Source organism: Corvus brachyrhynchos, unplaced genomic scaffold, assembly GCF_000691975.1.
Source record: "Corvus brachyrhynchos isolate BGI_N302 unplaced genomic scaffold, ASM69197v1 scaffold26, whole genome shotgun sequence".
NCBI classification, from domain to species: Eukaryota; Metazoa; Chordata; class Aves; order Passeriformes; family Corvidae; genus Corvus; species Corvus brachyrhynchos.
In genome coordinates, this window is record NW_008239324.1 from 3815673 (window position 1) to 3825927 (window position 10255).

A 10255-nucleotide genomic window follows, 5' to 3' on the forward strand; every position below is an offset into this window, starting at 1 on the left:
AGAAATGCTCATGGATGTAATGAGTCAACTGCCAATGCGGAAATCTGGCAGAATTCCTGCATTTTAGGATCGTGGGATGTATGACTTCATTTTAGTGTATGGAGGTTTTTCCTACAAAGTTGATTCTGCAGGTTTTATGCAGTTGGCTTTCCCTTTTTTCTATTGCCATGCCTCAAACTATTACAAGTTCATCCGTAATAACCCACTGACAGCTTTCCCACCTCTTTTATCAGTCAGTGAAGTTACAAATACACCAGATTGTCAAGACACACACTGTAAAAACAAACAAATTCCTGGGCACCATCCTATTCAAACTATGAATTCATCTAAGTCCAACTCAGTGTATTTTACTCAAGCAGAGTAGGTAGTAAAATTTTCTTTCAACCCATAAGACTTGATTTTATAATTCCTTCATCTGAGATTCCAGGAAATGTTAAGATGTTAACTATCTGACAGAGTTCACACCAGTGACAAGTAGTTTATTACAGCACAGGTTTTATTCCCCGATTTCAGGGGACATGGACTTCAGATGAAAAGGTGGAATAATTCTTGCCTCAGTGTGTAAAATCAAGATCAATTTAGTAACCCACTCCTCTAATACTGTATGTGCAAAGAAATAATTTAGACTCCTAGTTAATTTGAGTATTGAACTGAAATTCTGCAGCTGCTTTCTGCCAGTCCTGAAAACAGAAATTAATTTCAATGACCAAGGCGAATGGAGTGCTGCTCTGTCAGGTAATTAGTCATCGTCTTTTGCTACTCAGGGTCTATCACCGTGCTAATCCATACATAAACCCCAGTATTCCCCTAGTCACTCACAATCTAAACAGCTGTTTAACTACCTGTTTCTCCTTTTCAATCCTACCCCAGATATCAGCTGCAAAATGAGCATTCTTTCATGTTTAGCTTTCTTCCTACTATTTACTGCCAGCAGAATTAATGCAACTGATTTACATTTTCTTTTTTCTGTTTGATCAAGTCTGCTATTGATTAAGTAGAGCTTAAGGGAAAAAATTATACTCCTGCAGCTTTCCTACTTGACTTGCCAGTTTATTAATGAAAGAAGCAAGGATATTGATGGCCCAGAAACTACAAGTGCAGCAATTAAAGGATATGTCCTTCCAAGCTTCTAATTAAAAAAGAGTTCTTTTGTATTAAAAGATATAGTTTAGTGTCATATTTATATCTAATTCTCACTTCTACTGTTTTGCTTTTTTTTTTTTTTTTTTTTTTTCTGTTTATTCTTTTTAAACAGAAATCTACTGGGAAAACTTAGATCAGGCAGAATAAAGAAACTTTCCCTGACAACCATTTCTGGAAGCTTTGCTCCCAAACAACAGTCTTAGTGCTAAAACATCAAAAACAACTCCACCCCCCCAAATCCTTACAACAGTGAAATACCCACTGACACATACCACTCAGAAGGCAACCCTTTAATATTTTTAACTTGTGTAAATTGGCAGAGTTTGCCCAACTCAGATTCAAGAAAACTGAAGATTTTTTTTATACCAGTCCTTTTGGATATATTAAGATAATTAGACTGTTCCCTCCTTCTAATATCTGTTTACTTGGTATTTAAATTCTAGATTAACTTTATTTCATGTCAGGTATTTACACGAATGATCTCACAGAGGTTCTTCATGCTTCCCATCTATTCTGATTTTTTGAATTCTTCCTTCAGAAACACCTGAAACCATAACATTGCCAGTATTTTACTACTCTGCTGAGTCAGTCCCTTGCACATTAATAGCATTCTTTCAACATCAGAACACAAATAGACAAATAAATGACTCCTGTTTCTGTCTAGCACCTTGGTTTTGTGGTCTCAGCTAAACAAATTCAACGTAAGTCTGACACATTGTGCTGACCCAAACTTTGTATGCATGGATTGACCCTCCAGCACCTGTGGAATAAGTGCTAAGGACTCAGTCAGTACAAGAATCATGAAATCACAGAATGGTTTGGCTTGAAAGGGTCCTTAAAGATCATCCAGTTCCAACCTTCCACTGTCCCAGGTTGCTCCAAGTCTGGTCCAACCTGCCCTTGAACACTTCCAGGGATGGGGCAGCCACAGCTTCTCTGGGCAACTTGTGCCAGGGCCTCACCGCCCTCACAGGGAACAATTTCTTCCAGATATCTGATGTAAAGATGCCCTCTGTCAGTTTGAAGCACCCTGCCTGCCCCACATTCAAAGCATCCTGCGCACAACTCAAACACACATCTCCATCTGCACACCAAGTACCTCTCCCAGATTTCCACACAGCAATTACTCCTCTCATTTAGCTACCAGATGTTCTGATATCCCTGAGAAATTATATTAAAAAATAAGAACAATGTAAAATCCATAATCTAGCATTCCATACAAGTAATGACAGGTTCTTAATGCACTGAAAAAAGACTGTTCCCTGCAGTGATGTTCCAGAAAGGAAGGGAAATAAAACATCTTTCTGCTCCTGGCCTCTGTCCCTCACAGCCCAGAATGTCGAGAACTGCTGTGATCAGATTAGGCAGGTAATCTTGTGCATGATCAGATTCCCAGAAGGCAGTGATAGCTGTGTATTTAAGGACAGTAAGCTTTTTTAAAAGAGGTACTAAAGTGAATCACAAAATTTCCCAGAGCTCCCAGCTGGACAAAACAGCAGTAAACAAGAGTGATTCTTCCTTAGGGCAAACAGGGTTAGGATGCTGCTCTCTGGGCAGGTTGTGTCATCCACAATATCACTGCCCACATTTCTCCTTGAGCCATCTCAGACCTGCATCTTTCTATTTGCCTATTAACCTGGAAAAACCTTGTGGAGGAGGGGGGTGGAGTTGTTCTAAGAGACCTTTTGTACTAGAAATTTCTCAATCACTTCCAGTTTAAAGGTGACTTCATAGAAATGGTGACCCTCACAAGTACCACTTGAAAGATAGAGAAGCTTTAATCTTTTTCAGTGGAATCGGAAGCTCTTATCTCTCCTCTGACCCTTTTTCCCCTCTAGCCTTACACTCTTGGCACCATTGAAAAGTCAGAACCATTAAGTTGGTGTCAAGTGGCTGTGCTATTCATATTCTATTATAGTCAATGACAATTAACAGTGCCATTCAGAAAAGCCAGGTACTGTATTACACAATTGGAAAATTGATCTTATCTGAGGCTCAAAAATCAGCAATGTTCAGACCTCAACTCACAGGCAAAAAAAGAAAGAAAAAAAAAAAGAAAGGGAGGAAGTACTGCCTGACCTCAGGGCCACACAGCAAACAGCCACGTGCAAGGCTCAGAAACAACCTGAAGAAGTGCCCAAATCTTTGTGTGAATATAAACTCTGATTTTTACCATCAAGCAAAGTGATGTTAGAAACAGGAGTACAAATTCAACTGAATGCTTGATGATCACCTTCAAAGTTGTTATTGCAGGCGAAATCCAACATCTTAGCATTGCTGACACATCAGAAAACCACGGTGTGTGTGTGTCAGTTCCCAGCTCTTTGCAGAGCACACCCACGGGCAAGAGCCCTGCACCTACAGTGAAATCCTCATTTCTAGCACCTGCACTGAACATCTATTTCCATGAATGTTTTTCCTAGAAATAAGCACAGATACATTTCTCTACTAATGAATTACTGGATGGCTACAAAAGGAGAGGATTAACAAATAACTCTCTACTTTGGACAGTGAGACTGTTTTCCTCTGTCAGTGAATCTCAGCATTAACTACAGCCCAGTACAACAGTTGATTACAGCTGAGCCTACCTGCTTTAAAGCACAGGGGGAATTTAGACAGAAAAACTCAATTAGTTCACTTGAGTTTAACTAAAGCACCTGAGCTAAAACTTTGCCACACAAAGGAGGCACTGTAGAGTCGGGAACAACACTTGGCACTGTTCCTCCGTGCCACGTGCCCGAGGACATTGGGTTTTAGCAGGATCCAAAACCAGAGCAAGTGCTCTTGCATCAGTATGCCATTACGTCACTTATATTCCCCAAACAAGTACTCACCCTCAAAATTATGAGGTCATTATGACATGACCTATCAAGTTCAAATCCTGGAGTAAATGGCAAAATCTGTAGAGTCACTCATTTAGTTCAAGCACGTAACTGGAATACTTCACAATTAGATAGGAAAAAACTAAAAAAAAAAACCCATAACAACTAAATATTCTTGCATTTCAAATGCTGAGTTCTAAAACCTCAAGAGCTGCACAGACTGATGGAAGGAATGTTCCATTAACATACAATTCTGCCTCAGGTTGCTGCTTTCCAGGCTGAGACCTGTGAAGCCCTTCCTGCACCTGTCCTGAGCCTCTGTGATGAATTTAGGTGTCTTTGTTTTTCCCCTCCCTTCACTCTAAATATAAGGTATCTTTACTAAATACTGGAGATTAAGGCCTTACACACACTACATTCAAATTCCTTCTAGTGGAAAAAGTACTAGTCCCAAAGCCACCTTTGGTGCACCTGGAAGAGAAGAGCTTGTATTCTACCAGATGTTTCACCTGATGCCAAGTTTTCCTGGGGAATCAGGAAAAGGCTGAATATAGAAATCATCTTTGTCTGTTCATCATTTTCCTTCACAGAATACAATAAGAAATTATCAGCTAGCTTCAGTTCTCTGGGAAAAAAAATCTCCAATTGTTGCCTTAATGAAAAACATAGAATGGGCTCAAAGCCACTATAGTTATACTTAAAAATCAATACTCCCTATTGGTCTTATAATTTGTGTCCCAAATACCTGCTTTAAAACGTGCACAAGCCACAAAACAAAAGCTAGGGAGTTTATGCCTCAGACTTCTGAATTTTTTGTACTGTTTCAATATTTGCAAAGCCATGTGAAATGTTCTACAGGATTCTCTGCCTGACAGTGGGAGTCTATTCTATTTTTTTATTTCTTTTATTGAGAGGTGGAATAAAATTCCCCAACTGCTCCAGTGCAATTAAAATTACTTTTATTCATACAGTTACCTCAGTGGCCACCATAAGCATTCCACAGTACTAATCCTTTTAGGCCCTGATCCAGCAAAGCACTTTACTGTCTCTTATTCTTAAAATTACAAGTCTCCCCACTGATTTCAATACAGTTATATTAGGGATGAACTTGGCCTACTATAGCAAAAATAATGTTAAAAATACAGTCTAAAAAACAAGCAAGGAAATGGAAAGCCTAAGAGACTTCAATATTTCTCTGGTTTAAAGTAAAGCATTACCACTGTGCATTTGAGTACAGTCCAATAGTGAGCTATTTTTGTTCAGTTAGGCCAATGCAGGTAACGAGCCTCCCTGTATTAGAGATGCATTGATTTCAGATCTAGATGGTTTCAATAATCTCCTTACACCCAAATATTACAAGGACAGGGACATTAAAATGTCAATTACATAAATAAATCTGTAAGTATCAATAAATGCCCAAAATTAAATAAACCCCCTCACTCTAAGAGACTTTGCAGCTGATACATTGTAAAACAATAAGAAAACCATCACAATTTGCATTTTTATAGCTACATTCATCAATAGCTCAAACATTTATCACAAATTCCAACCCACCATAGGTAGGAAATGTAGGATATTGTTTTCCTGCTTTGACTGCAGAGACACCAAACCGTGGCTGGACATTTGTCTATGACCGAAGCTTCTTAAACTGGTTTAAATACTCACTGTCTTTGCGTACTTCTTTCTGCCTTGTTTTTGCTGGTGCAAGAATTTATCTGAGCGTGCAATGAACTGGATCAGGAAACTAATCTGACTGAAATATAAACCATGGAAAACTGCTGACTTTAATGAGGAGGGACGCTCAGGGAAGCAGGAGCCTGAGACCGCTTAAGATAGCGCTGCCCCAAAATAAATGTACATTGAAGTGCATATCCTGAGGCACAGAACAGCAGCCAGAAACAGAAGCATGGATTTCACCAATTTATCCATGGAAGCCATGGGGGTACACTGGGATCAGAGCCACAGAATGGATGGGGGACATGTCTTGAGTGGCTTCAGAGCACAGCTGCTGATCACCATGGAGGGACAACAAAATTTGATTTGCCACAGATAGCTGAATATCCCAAGCAAGATGACTACATAAAAGCATTTTCCAGTGACTTCCAGATTGCCTCTCCCGCCTTCCCAACTGGCTTTCAACAATATTTTAAAGAGTATGCTTTACCACCATTTAAAGCAGTGCACATGAGAGAGAATGAATACATTAGGTAAATGAATTCCTGTGGACATTGTGAAGGGAATAATGCCCTCCTATTTGGGTTATCCTCTACTGCAATAAATGTGGGGGGTTCTTCAGTCAAGGTGGTGCAGTAACCCAAGGGATAGCCATATTACACTTATAAAAGAAAACTTTAAGAAAGATCTTAGTGCAATAAAAGTGAGGATTTTTTTTTTCCCTTGGCATCCCAGCTTGCCATAGAAATGAGTGAGTTGCTGAATTTCTGCCAAGTATAGATGGTTCAGTATGCTATTAGATTAGTCTGTTTATACAGAAACAGCCAAAAATAGGAAACACACAGAAGCTATTAAAGATATTGTCCTGTGAGGGAAATAGTTGAATGGTTTTGTTACTGCAACTGGGAAATAAGATATGAGTCAGTATTAATGTGATAAAGAAGTTAATGTGTTCTAAAGCAAACAGTTAGTTTCTTCAGCTTGTTTCTGAGTTGACAATAAAATAAATGTACAGACAATTATGTAGGGTTGGATGAGCCTGCAAGTGTATCCAGCTTAAAGCTCAGCGCTGCCACTGGGTTAGAATTGAAAGTCTGTTATCAAGTAATGATATGCTAACCCCAGGTAGTCTTCATAGAAAATGGATGATTCAAAATGCCACACATCACTGAGCTGGTGGGAGAATGGTCAATAGTGTTTAAGCTATTTCAACCGGTCAAAGAGAATTTCATAGAAAAATTCCTTCCCCTTGACCATTTTACAATGGATTTCCTAAATTCTTCTCACTTTTGATATAGTCCAATGAAAAATAAGAATGCCTTGAGTATTGTACTGTATTTTGTTTTGGTTTATTTTTAATCAGGACAGCAGCAATATTTCATAGTGGATGTTACCAGCTTTTTAAAGAGCAAGCCAGCATAGAGAAATTTGTCTCCCATGTGTGACACTGAGCATTCATTCCTAAACACAGCCACACTCAACCCTGATGCCCTAACCTCCTTCTCCCTCCTTTTTCCACATATTAAAAAACCCAATTCTTTATGTACTGCAATGCCTTAAATCTTCTAACATACATAAACAAGGGAACAGGCTATTATACTGTATTTATAATATTTATATGTGCAAATAGAAGATGTAATCGGCAAATAGAGATTTTTTTCTCGAGTAACATGCTTCTACAAACCCAAAGACCACATATACCATTCCTTAAGGGCCAACATATTTGACTAGTGAAGAAGAACAAGTGCAAAGCTAAATGACTCTCCCACTGAGAAATGCCCCTCTGTGGTACTTTGTTTTTTCATGGTGAGAGTGCCCTGGGCCAAGCCAAGCACCTACCCTGATGTTAGGTCACTTTTTAGGACATGAGAAGAAGAGCAGCACCTGAAAATGTACATGGAACCTCACACCAGTGAATGCAGCAAAACTTTTGCCAGTGCACAGAGACATTTGATTAGCAGGAGCCTCATGAATTCTACACCAGTGGCTCGTTTCCAGAGGGAGTAGAAAACTGGCCTCAAGTCATTCTGCCCGTGTTATGTATATACAAAGATCAAGCACGGTATTTAGAAGAGGAAGCAGCTGCAGAAATTCTGTCAAGGTACCACAGTTAAATGTGTTTACACTGCAGAGACTAAAAAATGCAGGTGGCATAATGATACTTACAGCAAAATTTAGGAACACTGCAATAACTTGCAGCCATATCTTGGAGCTGGGCTTTTCCCTGGAACACATCTACTCTAAACCAAGTCAAGCTGTTACATCAACAAGCCTACAGACTGTTTTGAGGCCTTAACTGAAATTTACTTCTGGGATAAATGTATCTTTCCATTCAACTCCACAGAAACTAGGCTTGTTTATTATTTCTTGAGCCTAATTCCTTACTTCAGGCAATAGGAAAAATGAGTTATGTGTCCCCTGACACCAAACAGATAAGCACAATAGTGCTGCCTTACTGCAGAGGACCCTCAAAAACTGGGGGGATGCAAAGCAGTTTCCTTCCTCGATGGTTTCCTTTGTGAACACAAAGCCCATTTCTAGGATGGAAATCTGGAGCTGGAGAAGAAATTTGCAACATCCTTTCAGTGCCATGGCAATGAGATCCCAACCCGAAGAGTTTAGAGCACACACTGCAGTTCCATACACACATATTACTACATGTGTTTAAAGCATATATTGTTCTTGTTCAGATAGAACTCTGGACTCTCTACCAACAAACAAATTCAATTTATCACTTGTTTATGATTGTGCATGAGGCATCTGTATTTTTTCAATGGCATAAGGTAAGAGCAGAGCCACAGCAGTTGCTCTGAAATGGAACAGCCACAGGAAACTTAATGAGCCTTAGAGATGTCTGGGAGGTTCACAAATAGAGAACTTCCTTTTTCAGTAAAGGGACAAAGTAACAGAAGAACCGAGTAATATGGTTCTGCTTGGAATTGAAAGAAGAAAAAGGAGGGAGGTAAGTTTTACTGGCCACATGTCTCAAACCAAATGGATGTTTTTTAAACAAAGCTCCTCACTTGCTTTGTTTCATTTTCAGGCTGTGCTGCCTGAGCAAGACAACGGAAAAGTTTAATCTCTAAAACATGAATGCCAAAAACAAATGCATTAGAAAGTACCAAGCCAAAGCCATACTGGTGACACAAACGTGAAAAATGGAATTGAAATAAACTGTGCCAGAAATCTATTTCTAAAAATATGTCTTTACAGTAGTGATATTTATAAATTTGACATACTCTAAAATTTAGCCCACTAAAGATTATTTCTATGCAAATATGCATTTCTCAAACCCCATAAGCGTGCGAAAAATCCAAAACACATTTCTTGAAAATCAATTTCTGTGCAGTACAAATGTATCAAGTTAGAGGCAGCATGCTGATAAATATTAAAAAGGTCTACATTGTGCAAAATGAAAACTTGTAACAGGACACAGTGGTACCGTGCAGTATGTAGAGGTTCAGAGAGAACATGAAACAGCGCCATGGTTTCAAAAGGACTCTGTGGTCTGACATGAGTCATTTTGGTTCTGATAAAGGATGTTGTAGAAGGTGCTGCCCACATTATGCAAATCACTAACCACTTAATTTCCTTCCCAAGTGGTAAAGCTCAAGCATTTTCCCTGAACATACAGTGCTCATTTTCTTGTAACTCTGTGGTTTCTTTTCAGTAGCCTGTGAATGCCAGCAAGTAAGAAGATAGCAGTAGAAACTAAGAGGTTACTCAATGATTCCAAAGGTTATAGGAGTGCTTTTTAGATACAGATCTGAACATAAATTCTAGACATCCACAAAGCATTTTTATTTCTAATAATACCCCCATTACCTGCTGAGATTTCAATATAGTTGGGAACAGTCTTTCTCTCTCCCCTACTACCTCATATTCCAAGAATTAAATATCGTTTACTCCTCGGCCATACTTAGCCTGAAATTCTCTTAAAAAGAGATTTACTCTTCTAAAAGTGATATGCAACAATTTTATGTTATTTTTTACAGAAAGCAGCTAATTTTGTGTTTGAAAATATTTCAGGCAGAAACTATTTTGATCTACAACCATAACTGAGTTCAGTGATTCCTACAAAAGTCTCACTTCTCTTAAAATGTACTGATTGCTGCTACAAAAAGTGTATTTGAAAAAAATCTAAATGAAATAAAACATAGCCAGTATTGAATAACCTCTCTCATTAATAAACAACCCCAAATTATTCCTTAAAATTCTTGCTTCAAACGCAAAAATATAGTCTTGGGAAAAGGCACCTAGAAAAACAGGAAACTATCATGCTCAAACATGTTCTTATAATTACTGACATTATCCAACATATGCAGTTTCTAAGTAGATTCTTGTTAGTTAGCACTAGAACACTTCTAATTTAACCACTACACAAAACAATGAATTACCTTCTTGACAGAACAGTGCCTGACACAAATTCTGAATGTCCCCCATGTAAGTATACCCGAGTTTTAAAAGAGACAGATAAACAGATGGTGTAACATGAATATTTCTATCCAAAGCAGCAGGACTTTATGAAGTGTCCCCATGAAGATGCTCTAAATGAAAGACCCTTTTCTCTTCCCTTCAGAGGTTAAATATGACAACTTAAATGCATTGTCATTCAT